The sequence below is a fragment of the Cydia pomonella genome, chromosome 2, assembly GCF_033807575.1.
Source record: "Cydia pomonella isolate Wapato2018A chromosome 2, ilCydPomo1, whole genome shotgun sequence".
Taxonomy (NCBI): domain Eukaryota; kingdom Metazoa; phylum Arthropoda; class Insecta; order Lepidoptera; family Tortricidae; genus Cydia; species Cydia pomonella.
Window position 1 is genome coordinate 20,857,970 of NC_084704.1, and position 16,034 is coordinate 20,874,003.

Consider the following 16,034-nt stretch of genomic DNA (forward strand, 5'->3'; position numbering starts at 1 on the left):
CAAATTTATTATGCAATTGTATTTCATGAAATAAATTATCTAATCTAATCTAATCTAATTATGAGGTCGCAAGCGTGCGTCCCCGGGTAATATGTGACCAGACGGGACAGTTTTAAAAAAATCATCAAAAAATTATGGTGGTAAATTATACAAAATGATGTAAAAGAACAGAGTTAGCAAAAGTTGTAGATTGTTTAAGTATCAAAATTAAGTTGAAATATGCGAAATTTTCAGAGAAATTGTCACTTTTTTTGAAGTCATTTCTGGAGAAAATTGACTAACTTTTATTTACACTACTTCAGATTTATAGTAACAAAAATGTAGTTTAGTTTATTAAAGTTGAAGTATAGCAGTCCAGACTTTACGAAATTTAAAAACAAGAGCTTTAATATCAGTGCTTACGCGCGTTTACCTAAACGTACATTAGAAAAAAAAATCATTACTAATTAAGTGAGTCAGTTTAAAAAAATATATATTTTAAAATGAAAGATAACAGACGTGCTAATAGAAACCAGTACCGGTTATTTCTCTCAGTAGATTAAGTCGATGAAATTGATGAAATTTCATCGACTTAATCTATCAATTTGACATTTTTGCGACATGCTCTTAATTTTATTGTTTAATCTTATTTTTTCATTTTTTTTATTATTTAATTTTTACAACTTGCATGTCTAAATCTGCTTTACGCGCATACGAGCTCATGAGGTAAAAATAAATTAGGTACATACCTACTGTAGAGTATGCTCAAATGATACAACGATCTACCGATTCACATTAAAGAAACCGAAAATTAAAATATGTTTATGAAACAGTCAAAGTCGTTTCTAACATAAAAATGTTATTATATATTTGAAGAATTTCTACAAGTCAAATAAATACAATTTTATTCATTTGTCTTGTAGAAAACCCAATTTGTAATATAGGAATTATTGATAAAATATATACACTTATTTATAAGCATCTCTCATGTCATCTCGTGGTAGCCGTACAGTTCGCAGAAATGCGAGCAGATTCGATAGTTGAATATATTTATCTGCCGATTTAGTTTTTGAGGTTTTAAGGTTCCGTAGCTTAAATGGCAAAAACGGAACCTAGTGTTTGTGTATGACATAAAAACGAACTTACTTTTTAGTAAAAAGTAAGTTTTACATTATTACAATTAAACAGCTTAATTTATAAAAAAAATATTACCTCTACTATTTCAACCAACACCACGGATTGCCGCGGCATTATGCTGAGTGGGGATCCCATTTTAGCGTCAAACTTTTTTATGATATATTCTGTGATATATTCACTAACCCAAATTACAGCCAACATTGGGGCATCGTTGCTTTTTTGTCTGCCTCGCGGATATGTGGCGGCGTCGCCGAAATATGTTTATCGCTCATTTTAAACGAAACTTTTCCTAAAGTTACTTTAAAAATAACAAAACAAACTCATTTTATACTTAAAACTAATTAAAATATAAACTGTACGTCAAATGGCGGTAAATGAAAACTTTTTTCACGCGTGTCAAACATTTGTAGTTTTTTTAATTCAGAGACAAACTAGAGTCGGGGGCCTATTTCCGTATCGTTCGATACATACCAACGTGCGAGATTTGTCAAAATTGTATGCAATTTACATTTCATCTCTTCCTCTACTTCCTCACGTTTCATGTCGAACAAAAAGGAATCTCGACTGATATTAGAATAGAGGTCGAACAGAATTGCTTTTTTTTTCAGATATGTTCGAAATTTGAAAGTCATAACCAAATCAATTTTGATGTAGTAATGAAGCAATTACAACATTTTCACAGATAAGAAATTTGTCGTAACAAAACAGTTTATCTTAATGTTGACCATTATTTACGGATTTTTAAGGCATCATAGAAAGTTCATGACATGTGTGTAGATAAAAATATTTAAAATACAATTATCTGTTTCTGTTGTCTGATTGTTATCAGGGAGAGTTTAAAATTAAACATAAATTTATATTATAAAGAGCTAAATAAAAGGAAAAATGTTTCATTTTATGAGTACATATGTAAATTATCGGATGTGGACTTGAAGGTGTAATTAAGAGAGCTAGATTAATTGAAGTAGAAACATATTAGGAGTGCAGGACGGTGGCGCAAAGTTACGCAGGCGCGCTAGTCATGACACATCGCAGTGGTGGCCCTACGGACGCGAAGGCAACCCGCCGGCAAAGCTAACGTTCCCACGACTTCCCGAAAACCCCATTTACGAAAAACTCTCCTTCTCATTCGTATTTTGTTTTTCGTGACAGTGTCTTGAGTTACAAACTTGAACGCAAAACAAAAAAAAAACTTTTCGGCTTTCTTTTGTTTCTGTTATCTTTTGTCGTGAAGTGTTTCATTTTACCGCTCAAGTGTTGATAAGATATTAAAATCTTTGGAGTAAGGGGCTGATGATTGACGCTATGGTAATTACTGACCTCAATCTTTGTTGCTTTTTGTTTTCGATCTCTGCAGTATTTATACAATATTCTTGCAAGTTGTTATAAAAATGATTAGTGACATACCTTAGCATCGACAGAATATGAATGCGACAATAATTCATATTATGTCGATGCTATGTTAATATATTTAATGAATCATATGAATTTGTACAAATTCTCCGTCTATGATATATTATATACTAAGTACCTACTTTATATTTTAATGTTTAAAAACGGGTAACTTACCAAAGTAGATGCTTATTATAATAAAATTCTGAGAAATCCTACCCATATTCAATATATTTAAAAAATGAGCATATGCCTATTATTACAATAAATCTGCTTAGACTTTATTTGATATTTGTGAGAAAATTACAGCCTAAACAAGCATAATCTTAAATTCTTTAAATTTGCAGAAGGCTGATTTGATGTAGGTACAATTACTTTAAACAACACTTGAAACTTGTACGATCAGAAAGCTGCGCTAACAAAGGCTCTTGCGAGCCAAGCTTAATTATTAGAGTCATGTTATAGTTAGAATATGTTGCTATGCCACTTGAATGTACCTAGTTGCAGTTAACATTATAGAATTGAAGAAGAAGAAGAAGAAGAAAAATCATTAATTAGCACAATAATATAACATAACCTCATAAACTAACTAAAAATAATAACACAAAATGAAGAGTTGTGCTAAATGGTCCTCACTCAGCTCGGTGTCGCGGTATTAGTAGGGTATTATTAAAAATGTTTGTGTATTATTTTCATACAAATGTGAATTTGTCAAAATATTGGGGTAAAGTTCTATTTTAAAAAATTTAAATTCGAGTAAAGCGTTGATTTTTAATTTATTCTATGTTAACCAATTATAGATATTTGGAACTAAGAACCAATTTAAATTTAAATTTTTAGACGGTGTAATTGACAAAGTGCATTTAGCTCCCATTAACACACAAGTTTTGATGAAAAATCTTTCTTTTTTTCTCGTTCCGTGGCCAAAGTAATGAAAACTGAACCCTTATAGTTTTGTCATGTCTGTCTGTATGGCCGAGCTTTGTTAATGTAGCTATTAATTTAAAATAATCGGCGTATGTAGAAAAATGGAAATTCAAATTCAATGGAAATTCATGGAATTCCAAATAGAGGTAGGTGTCCATTGCGTACCGCTACTTAGTTTTTTAGATAAAAAAATAAAATCGATATATTTTATATCATACATCTCTTTTGCATATTACCTATTAGGTAAAACAATTATGGAAATATATTTCAAAGAACGTTAAGTTCCTTATCATTCTAATTTAAGTAAATCATTTCAGACATAATTCCCACAATAGTCTAAAAAGTGTTCTTCCTTCTCTGTCTCACTTATGAACCGAGGATCCAAAAAATGCGAATACAAAATCCATATTTGGAGCTTTATTGAATCAGCAATTTATAAGTTTTTGCCAAAAAAGTGCTCTTGTAATGAAATTAGGTTATTTCAGCGCCGTTTACGCTGTGTGCGTGACTAGATTATGAAAACTACGGTGGCACAAAGTAAAGTGTATTAACGTCAATAATTACAAACAAAAAAAAAACATTTATCTAAAATTGCTCTCAGTATTTACCTACCTACTTTATTTTAAAGGTCTACAATGCATGCTATGTTTAAACAAAAGAAGCATTAATATTCTCTAAAAATTTAATAAAAATTATAATGAATACATCCAAGTTCTTGAATGTCAATTCGATAAGAGGGAACCCCGACAAATTGAAGAATACGAATAATAAAAACTACCAACTCTAACATATATTATACTGCATGGCAAAACATAATCCCACCAAGCGTGAGTCGACATCGAGAAAAACTTTGGAATCCTAGAGGAGAGCAAATCCGTTTCAACCGATAGGTACACATATGGAATTCAAAAAATAACATGTTAAGTAATAACATATACGCAATAAACATAGAACTGTCATAGGAAGGCTAACAATTTTAAGACATAACATACCATACAACACCAATGTTATACTTCTCTCTGGCTGAATCAGTAAAACGATATGGGCTGAACAGCTACGGAAGGTCATATAAAACCAATATTGCTAAAATATATAATCTACAGAAAACACTTGAAAACAATTGTACCCAACAACATACAAATAAATAATAGTGTTGGCTATCCCCACCTTATTCAATTTTGTAATATGCTTCCCGTACAAAACTTAGTCAAGTTAACAATGCTTAAAAATAAGATTGCAAGAATATATCCGATCCAAAGGAAAACCATCGATTTATATTACCAACAGTAAAATATGTGTATGGTATGAGAACCAACCTAATGCTTGCTTCCAGAAATACTAAATAGGCTTCCGAAACATTTACAAGATTTATACCTAACCAATCCTGAATCAACTAAAGATATAAAAAAAAATACTTGTTATCATCTAATAACTATGAATATATTTTATAAAGGATAACATTAGAATAACATTAATGTAACATGTGGACAATATTATAACATACCTAAATAGTGCATTAGTCCGAACTCTGACTGTAAACAAGCCATTTTTGGCTTAGCAGTTAAGAAACATGAAACTCTGCGATTCATTTAATGTTTAGAACTTTAATAAATAAAAAAACATATTTGTACATATTTGTACGGTTGCGAACAATGATACATTCCAAAACTTTATAAGTAAAATAGAACGACGATACGTCGGTACGGTGGGTGGTGGGTGGAACAGTCGTCGAGTTAAAAATATAAAAAGTAGAGCCTAAATGACAGTGACAGTGTAAAATAGGTCATCGATTTTGGGCCCACAAAGTACCGATACCTACTTTTCATTCTATTTTATAATTAAATGCGCATTTTTTCGCATAATAGATACGTAGGTCACTAGATAAGTTTTGCAATAGACAAATATGAAACAATGAGGTGGCCTATCACATTTTTTTTTTAACTATATTTCCATAGAAAATGTTTAGGCGGAAAACATTTACTTTATTTTTAAATTTACTTAATAAAAAATACATTGAAACTTTGAAAACGTCGGCGTGGGCTAGGGGCGATTTACGCATATTTTATACAACATTTCCATTTCATACAAAGTTAAGATTTTTTAATAAGTAAATTTAAAAATAAAGTAAATGTTTTCCGCCTAAAAATTGTCTATGGAAATATAGTTTAAAAAAATATATGTGGTAGGCCACCTCATTGTTTCATATTTGTCTATTGCAAAACTTATTTAGTGACCTATGTATAATATATAGTACGCAAATGATACGGAAATTAGAAATATATAATAAATGTATTTTATACAATCGTGATATAATAGAGAGCTTTTCAGTCGAGTATCGTATTTAAACGTTGCAACGAAGCTTGCTGAGTTGCCTAAGTAAGGTACAAGATTGAAAAGCTTTTTCTACAAGTCATCTAAAATAATATTTTTTTTACAATATTTACGCAATATATGTAGATGAAAGTCTTTAAGAATTATCTCGCTTAAAATTTAGTTTTTTCTTCGCATGTGTGATGAAAAACGTTGTGTGTAAATCCACTCTTAGATTGCACTCTTTGCACAATTAATATTTTTTCATCACACATGCTCGAAAAAGTTCTTATTTCATGCAGGTCTACTGAAGGACAAAGGCCTATTTTGTACCCACGGGAGTTATGGATTGTAAAAAAAAGCTATAAATCCCTAGCTTTTTTTTTTAAATTATGTTACTTATTCATACAAAATAAAATAATACCTAAGCATAAATGAGTTTTACTTTTAAAATACTGACGTTTATATTTTGTTTATGTTTAAAATTAAATAATTTGATTAATTAAACAGCCATTTAAAATATTTTTACATAATTTTCAATCGTGGCTGAATGCCGAATAGGTCTGTGCCCTCGATGCTAACCTGTCAAGAAATAACAAGATGGCGGACGAATGTTTGATATGTCACCGTATTTAAGAATTATTTCGTTTAAAATTTAGTTCTTTCTTCGCAAGTGTGATGAAAAACATTGTGTGTAACTCCCGGGGTAAGAATATTGCAAATTTGGGTCTTTAATTCACTCCAGACTGCGGCTGTTGGGAATAACCACCCTCATATCCAAAATTTCACTTTCCCCCCTCGTTGCACAATGTGCTATTGAAGTACCTAAGCAGAAATGAAAAGTGAGACTATTACAAGGACAAACAACTTGTATGGAACGGACGGCTGAGGACGCAACAAATGCTAGAAAGGTGAGATGGCGTTGACATACAGGTACGTGCGAGTCAAGAATATATGTGACCGAAACCGGCAAAACGTCCCACTTTGTCGCTTGCCATGAGGATGTGATTTGCTTGTATCTTTATACGAATAACCTGTCAAGCGATATGGCAAGCGTTAACACATTCGCTACCAACGTTTTCGTAGCGCTACACACTCGTAACCGATCCCAGCGTTTTCTCGCATTGTACAGGAAAGCGACTACGAACAGAGAACCTGCCGAGCGGGTTCCCGCTACTCAATGTGTTAATAAAGTGGGACGGTTTGCCGGTTTCGGTCACATATAAACTTTTACGTTACAAAACTACAATCAAAATGCCATAAAGATGTAGTAGTTTATAAAAATACTTAACTTTATATTTCGGTAACAGTTTTGAATGATTCACGGTTAGTTTCACTAGACTTAAATTGACCGGGTTATAAGCCGTGATTACCTTTAATATTGTTTTTATATCGGGAGCTCCATAAAAACAATATAAACGGTAATCACGGTTTATATCCCGGTCAATTTAAGTTAATATTTCGGTTCAAAATTTGGAGATTTAAATCTCCTCCGAATATGCCAATCCTGCTTCTTTTATACAACGAAATCAAAACGAAACGCATTCAATTTATTTTTCAATCTGTCAAATATTTTCACGCAACCCTCTTCCGGTAAATAAACTTAATGGTAAATAATTTTATCCTGTTGAAACAAATGTGACAAATGATCCAGTATTAGTCTGTTTATTCTTCTTACAAAATACAACTATAAACAAAATCAAAATATAACTTTTTATTATATGTGAAATCCAGCCTCATTTCCATGGCAGATTTTCTTTTTTTCTTTTTATTCATTCTTAAAAATCATTTACAAAAAGGGGATTTTACAAAAGAGTTATTATAAAAATTAGATTTTCCAGCTTTTAGCTGTTTTCGAGAAAATGCAAATGTATTTAAAAAGGCGCACTTATTTTACGGAACAATATGAATAGTGCTTTTATTTATAAGTTTTTCTTGACTGGTTCAAGTTTTCATTGCAGGATTTCTCAAAATTCACCATCTCAATTGTATATGCTCCAGTATTTTCTCAGCCCAAATACTTTAAAAAAATCGACGGTCTCCTTCAGTGACCTCGGAGACTATTCATATATTACGAAAACTATATTTATCACTTTTTGACACTCCCCCTCCGTATACAAGAAAGAATACGATTTTTTTTGAAATGAATTTTATCTCACTATCAATTGTAATAAATCGTATCTCATTGACCTTATTAATATCATGTAATCAGGGTGGTCTAAAATTACGTTACGAAACTATTTTTCGGAATATTTTCTTCGTTTTACGTTTCTTTCAAAATGTCATAAAAAATTAAAACTACAATTTACTGAACCATAACTTATTATCTTCGAACAGAATACCCATAATGGAAAGAGTAAAACACCGACCAAGTGTGTATTTAACTACTGACAAAGCAAAAAACAAAAAGCCATACATAGAAAAAGCAATTTCTTCGCGGCACTTATACGTCCTTTTCCGTCCAAATGAGTTTTTAGGCAAACGCAAACGCTATTGTTCTGAATAAACAATTGATTAAAATAGTTAAATTAGGTATATTGAATATCCCTCTTTATATGTATTTCCTATATGACTACACAATTAAGTATGGGCACAGAAAACATACATGTACATAATATACAAATTTACAAATTTGTATTACAAATTTCTTTAAAATCATATCGTATACTTTCCGTGTAAAACGGTTGTGACATATCTGCGGACTACGGACATAACAAAACTATTAGGGTTCCGTTTTTGACTATGGATTTACGGAATCCTTAAAACGAAAATGTTATCCCAATCAATATTAATTATAACTTTACACAAAGGGCTTCGGTAATACATACTAGTTATACCAGGGAAAACTTATGTTTAATTAACCTTCTAACATTACCCGTAAGTCCCGTAACATATAGACACTAGTAGTGTAGTCTTTTGTTTTATTCGTCCATGACAATATATTACTGATATAAAAAGAGAACTCTCTCGGTAGATAAATCAGCTATGAGTAACTACCCTAAACGACTATAATTAAATTATTAGTATGCTTCTATCTTTGAAGACATTGGAACCAAAATCAATTTGTATTCAATCGAAAATTCAGAGTTATTAGAATAATATTGGTTTTCGTATCTGCTGACTTGCTGAGACGAGTCCAAGTTTTTAACTTTGAAAAGTTCGGGCTCATCTTACATAGGAAGCTTATGTTCAGATGATGTTAAGGAAGTAAATTCACAAAGCACTTGCTTATTAGGGCTTCGACATACCGGAGTTCCTGGAATACCTACCGGTATTAATGAGAGAGGGAACACTTCTCCATAAAAACGTAGTCCCCATTTTCCTCAATGGATATTAACATTATATAAAGTATATTTACACAATTTGATGTAAGTATATTAACCAAAGCGATGGCCCTTCGTGTGATTTTTTTGAGAATAATAAAAATTAGGAGCGAAAATCAAATTCCATATTATATTTTTCCAATACTTCTAACTCTCATAATTTAACATTCGAAAAACAATCAAAGGAAGGGGCTGTGGTGCATATTTTCAATCATTTTTATATTATGAGAGGAAAATGGGGACTACGTTTATGAAAAGGCGGTTTCGGGGCGGTCGTCCACTTTCATCTTAAAGCCGAAACTTTTTTAATCAATCCCGGATCCTGGTATTGAATAATATATAATCTTAATTTTTTCGGACTTATATTAAAAATAATGTAATTAAAAAAGCTAATTGTAACACCATGTATGTCCTCATAGCTTTAAAAGACATGGACATTGGGTGTCGTGAGGCCACATGCATTTTATATGGAAAGCAAAATACAGTATTTTCGTTAAGACATTTTTTTTTTCAAACTAAGCAATATTTTACGGTTGAAGTGTTAAAATAGTATTATCATATAAGAGATGCTATATCAAAAAGGAATTAAAATTAATTGATTTAAAGTATTTACACTATTTACAGATTAAAAAAACATGCATTTAAGCATGCCACTTGGTCAGGGGTATCAGAGCTCCTAGTGTAAATTTATTCGATCGCGTTTACGTTAAGTCTCATTTTGTATGGGATTTAGAAACAGCGCACCAAGCGGGACGTTGTGGAAACTCAAAATGTGTACGTCACGTTTCGCTATCGAATAAATTTACACTAGGGGTACAGGAGAGATGACGGACAAACCAGAGGGCCTACCGCGAACTACGTTTGACGTATTGCCTCCCTATCACCTCCCTGTACCTATGTACGAATTTACAAGTGCAACAGAGAGGCAACACGTCGAACGTGGTTCGCGGTAGGCCCTCGCTGTAGGACTACCGTATAAAATCACCAACGAATGCCGACTCGCCTTGTAGTGAAACGCCGCGAGGTCGCTATCAGCATTCGAGTTTGAAGCACGTCAGTGGATTCGAACATACACTAAAATTTTGCTCGTACTTATCCGTACATGTATTGTCGCGAGAAAAATAAGAGAGAATGAGAATAAAAGCATATCATTTAAATATAATTTTGATGCCAAACGTACGTTTCAATGCGCACGTTGCTTTGCCTCTTTCTGCGACATTATTAAAATAGTTATTTAAGGGCCTCCGCTAGCTGACGCGGACGTCCGCCGCGTGCGCACGCTTGCGGGTCCTGAGGGCCTACCGCGAACCACGTTCGACGTGTTGCCTCCCTGTCACACTTACGAACGAACCAACAAGTGCGACAGAGTGGCATAACGTCGAACGTGGTTCGCGGTAGGCCCTCTGTTCCCAGGCCAAATCTGTCGCACGCGCCCGCGCCAGTTAGCGCTGTTCATACAATTTCTTATTAGACGGGGCAGCCGTTCCGGATAATCCGCGTCAGCTATCGGAGGCCCTAAATTGGTCCCAGCTCCACGTAGAAAACGTTCTAATAGAACAAAATGAGAAGTTAATTAATATTATATCAGCAAACATAATAACATGCCGTTACGACTTGGACAAGAGCATATTGCGCGTATTTACGAGAGCACTGGAGTCCTTAATTTATATAATTGAAAAACTCCCGACTAAGTAAATCAAAAAAATACAATGTGTTTTTAATTTGTTGATATTTTAGAATATTTCTTAAAACCTCTTTCATAATTATATGTAGTAAAACACACAAAGCATCCAAAACCCTTTAGTGTGACAGACTTAGGTACCTACAGGTTAGAGGCGGTCTTATCTGTGGTTTCTGGAAAGTCATTGAAATTCATGCGACCCAAGGTAAAGAAAGAAATGAGGTTTTTTTTTTATACGATTGTTCTAAACATGTTACATTTTTATGCGCACAGCAATAAATAATTATTGTACTACTGCTCTATAAGGCGTGCGTCGTCCTTCATTTTACAATGTTTTTCAGTAAAATATACAGGTTGTTTTTTTCGTCAATTTCGCCGTTTGGTAGAGTACATTTAAGAAAACTAAAAGGCATAGTTAAATTTTGTATTTTCGGTACTTTTTATACAAAATAATTTAATGCTCTATCTTCCGTTATTGTAGAACAAACATTTGAAAATAACGATCCTATATTAATATATAGGCCTAACCTAATGGTTATGAGCAATCTAAAAAACCTGGAAAACAGCAAACTCAAAATATTAGTTTTACATTTAATCTAGGTACATCTTTGATCGTCTCGAGTTACATCTTAGAGTTTTATTTAACAACTAGCGACCCGCCCCGGCTTCGCACGGGTTACACATACAAATTATACCCTAAACCTAAACTTTCCTCAAAAATCACTCAAAAAATCTGTTTGTTGTATGGGAGCCCCCCTTAAATATTTGTTTTATTCTGTTATTAGTTATTTGTTGTTATAGCGGCAACAGAAATATATCATCTGTGAAAATTTCAACTGTCTAGCTATCACGGTTCAAGAGATACAGCCTGGTGACAGACGGACGGACGGACGGACGGACGTATGGACTGCGAAGTCTCAGTAATAGGGTCCCGTTTGACCCTTTGGGTACGGAACCCTAAAAAATACATGGTATATATCGTTATTTGATCGTTTTTTTTTTACTTAAAGTAAATATAAAAAGACAGAAAATATAAAAATAAACAAAAGATAATGTATACGTAATGTTTTCCTACAAGTCTATTTATTGATTTTCGCTCATAAAATACACCTATCTGAAAATACACAGCAAACGAGCACAAGGTACAAAACATGCAACCTAGAAACAACAAAAGCGCACGTCTGCATTGTTCAAGTTTTGGCACGGCACTAGAGCACTATACGGGAATCGTTCCAAAACTCTTAAATAAACATAAACTTAAGTCCAGATAGTATCAAGAACGCATTACATGGAAAACATATTGTAATTTATGAGTATGAGGGATAAAAGTGCAGTTTAATGCAGAAGCATAATAGTACATTACGATACAAGTGCGAAAAATAGGAAATTCGAAACGAGTGGCGATAAATTAAAACACGACCGAAGGGAGTGTTTTAAATCGACACGAGTTGCGAATTGCCTATTCGCACATGTATCGTACAACGTTTTACAGTACATATGGCCCTTTAAATGTTCGACACAGTAACGTAATATGCTAATTTTCGCACTAGTGCTATAAAGTAGCACCATATGTACTGTAATAGTATTTTATGCAACAATTGTATAAGAAGGGTCAAAAAGGCGAGTGGCGTGAGTTACAATGTGAGCCGGAGCCGAAGGCGTATGCGAACATTGTAAAGGAATACGCCACGAGCATTTTTTGACCTACTTATACAACGTTGCATACAATATTTTTCCTACGAGTCAACAAAAATAAATCTTAATTTAGGTAAACAAATTACAGCAAAAGTATATAGCCAAGACGCGCGAGCATACCTTGTTACGCGCCCGGCCCGCCCCGGGCCGCGGCCGGCCGGTCGGCGGCACCTCCTCGTAACTCATGAGGCCCTGGTACTTGCTACTTGCTAAATTAAATTTTTGGACAGTTTTTTTCTCATTTTTGGCCACCGTAGCCTACGGAGACTAACAAGCAACGCTAAGCGGTCTTCGTAGTCTATGGGTGTTGCTATATTACGGGTGTCACATGCGTGTTTCTGACTTATGAAGTAATTATTTTTACTATGCAATCAAATGAATATTTTGTAAGTTGGCAGCAATGCACTTAGTTTAAAACTGTATTCGTTTTGGTTTTGTTAGGTTGGTAGCCATTAATCGCAGTAACGTTATAGCGATTAAAAGCATAAGAGCTTTTATGAGGAATAGACAATATAAACTTTTCTTGAAACCTTTTATGTATGTTCTTATATTCGTGTTAATGAATGCATAAATGACAGATAACAGTAGAGGAGTAGGAAAAAGGATATTTCGTAAACAAACTTCGGTTTTTCAATTTTTCAGGCCATTTGTTTCAAGCTTAAAGTAAGATTGAAAGCGCTCGTTGTGGATGATGTAAGCTATAGTCTGTTTTTTTAGCATTAGAAAGAAGGTAAGCGATTTTGACGTGTATTTTTATTGAAAAACACTTTTGAAAAATAAGTCACTGCAAATATGTACCAATTGTAAAATCATAAACGATCTTTTGCATTGTTTTGCTTTTATAAGTAATAGTTACTGATTTTTAAAAAGCGTTTTTCAATAAAAAAAAGACATGTCAAGATTGTTTAACTTTTTTATAATGCTAAAAACAATGTTTTTAGACAATGAGACCTTTTCTAAAGTAATATATATGAATAAAAATCGTGGCCCCAAATTTGAGAGTAATCCTACTCTATACGACGCTATACGACGCCATGTTTTGTGGTAACTGAATTGTCAATCGCCAACTTTTGACAACCAGAACTATCTTATAATTCTGAGCCATGCAGTGACATCTACGTCAGCTGTAGAATTCGAAACATTTTCATCTTACACTTTACTTTAGATTTGACTTTTTTCCAATATTTTATGTATTTAAGAACGTCGTAAAATAAAGCTAAAATAAATACATATAGTCGATACTATTGACACCTATAAAGGTAATTTTGGTATTATTATTTTTTATTTTCTTAATGTTTCTCAGTAAGACTTAGAGTAAAAATAAACTAACATAAAGCATAAAATACAGGTAGTATTTTCTGGGAATATTAACCTATATAGCAACAAAAATTGCTTTTTCAAATTCTTTAATGAGCTGATAAGAAGGACCGACACCGCAAACCCTAACCAAATACACTCGTGGGCAAATAATACGAGTCAGTGACAAAAATCCTTATATTTTGCAACTTAATAGCGGTATGTGCAGGAAACTAACTGTGTACCTATATAGAGAATTTAATATCAGATTGAATTGAACCTTAATGTTCTACAAGAAATCTGAAAAAAGTTTTATTTAAAAATAAGTCGAATTTGGTACTAAATTCAAATTAAGCTTATTTCACTTTTGCTTGTTTTCTCACTTTTGTTTTCAATCTGATCTGATCAAAGCAAAATGATAAAAGGCAGTTATTGTTGTCTTTGATGGTCATTATTCAATTACTATCATGTCGCTAACACAAGATGAAGGTACACGTATCATCACTTTGTTACAAGAAGGCAGAAGTCAGAGATATACAGCAAGAAGAAAAGGCGTGTCACTATCTACGGTGCCGAGAGTTCTCCAACGTTTCCTAGAAACTGGCAGGAATCTTCAAAGACCAGGAACCGGCAGGCCGAGATTTACTACGGCTAGAGAAGATCGATTTATTGTTACAAGCATGATCCGAAATCTCACTGCAGTTGAAGTCAAAAACCAACTCCGGGAAACCCGAAGAGATGACATCAGCGAGTGGACTGTAAGGCGGCGACTTCGTGAAGCTAATTTGACCCCACATAGACCGGCAAATGGCCTAAAACTTGACAGAGGATATCGAACAGCAAGAAAACACTTAGAGACCTGAAACAGGCGTTAGTGGAAAAATGGGCTAATATCCCGCAAGAACGCATAAGAAACTTAATAACCTAATACACCTGTCTTACTCATAAATTTTACAATATGAATTGTAATGTAAGGTTTAAAGCAATAAAGATTTATTTATTTATTATTATTATTTAGTATGCAAGCTGTAAGAGCCCGAGGAGGCAATAAGAAGTATTATTATGTTTTTTTTTGTTTTGTGTGTGAGGTACCACTGTTGATTTTTTACCTATAATTAATTGATATCGTGTTTACTATGTATTTTAAATAAAAAAGTGAATATAATTTCTAACTTTTGATGTTGTTTTATTAACTATGAGTTTATCTATAATATACAATTTAGTTCATGCTCCTAACTTTATTATTTTAGGAGATATTCTAATTTTTCGTACTGACCCATATTATTTGCCCGCGAGTGTAGTTGTTGCCCAGGTTTTATCGTGTAAATTTATATTTCGTTTGTAATTGTACTTAAAAGGTATAATTAAAGGTAACTTATAATCACCTTCTAAAATTATTTATTTCAACAAGTGACGATTTTACTATGACACTTAATTTTTAAACAGATCAAGTCTCTCAAGCTGTAGTTGAAAATGCAAAAAGAAGGTGAAGAAGATAATGCAATATTCTCTTAAGTGTTTTAAAGTATTCGTCGTCCTTGTAAAATATTAAATTCAATTCATTTATTTTGCCTGAACATACACAGTTGTCATGGTTTGATAGGATTTTTCTCTGTATGTTTGTATTTATTTTAGGTTTACTATAAATACACAAAGATACAAAATAGGTAGTTATGGCATACAAAGGTGAATTGATCCGTTCAAGGGAGCTTTTCCAACAGACCTTTAAGAAGATAAAAATTCATAAAAATCTGATTGGTATAACATGAAATGCCTTAATATGAAAATGTATTACAAGCTAAGCATAACATTATTTATTTACTACGCATAGTTAAAATATCAATATTGTGGAACGATCTCACATAAATTGCCCTAGTACCACAGCAAGCTCAAGTGGGTGCTAGATGATATATATATATATATATTTAATTGGCATATTTCAGGTCAAAGATAAAGCAAAGGCCACTTTTATGGATATTTTTATGAAGTAGCGATATTATGGATGAGTCACGACGAGGTTTGATTAAACACGCATATTATATGGAGGAACGCTTGGTAAGACAGCCATGTCACTAATTTTACAGAGTGTAGCACACATTTCCAAAAATTAATAAGTATATTTGGCGGTCGGTTTCAATTAAAAATAAATATTATTTTGGTAAATTTTCATTGTTTATACAACTTGCTCTTGCATAAGTATTTGCTTGAACGCAACCAAGGTAAGAGTTGGGCAAACAAAAACAACTTCAAACTCTGTAAACATGTTTGCAGTGAACTAGCGCGAGGCCGATACT

At 33.0% G+C, this 16,034-nt stretch overlaps 1 protein-coding gene across 1 annotated transcript in view; it reads left to right on the top strand.

Annotated features, from left to right (window-relative positions):
* Positions 1 to 2,014: 2,014 nt before the first annotated feature.
* The window catches only part of LOC133534619 (hemicentin-2-like), a 42,110-nt gene continuing 28,090 nt past the window's right edge, over positions 2,015 to 16,034 (top strand). Inside the window, exon 1 of the mRNA XM_061873817.1 lies at positions 2,015 to 2,424. The gene's annotated coding sequence lies outside the window, so the exon portion shown is untranslated. The remainder of the gene's footprint in view (positions 2,425 to 16,034) is intronic.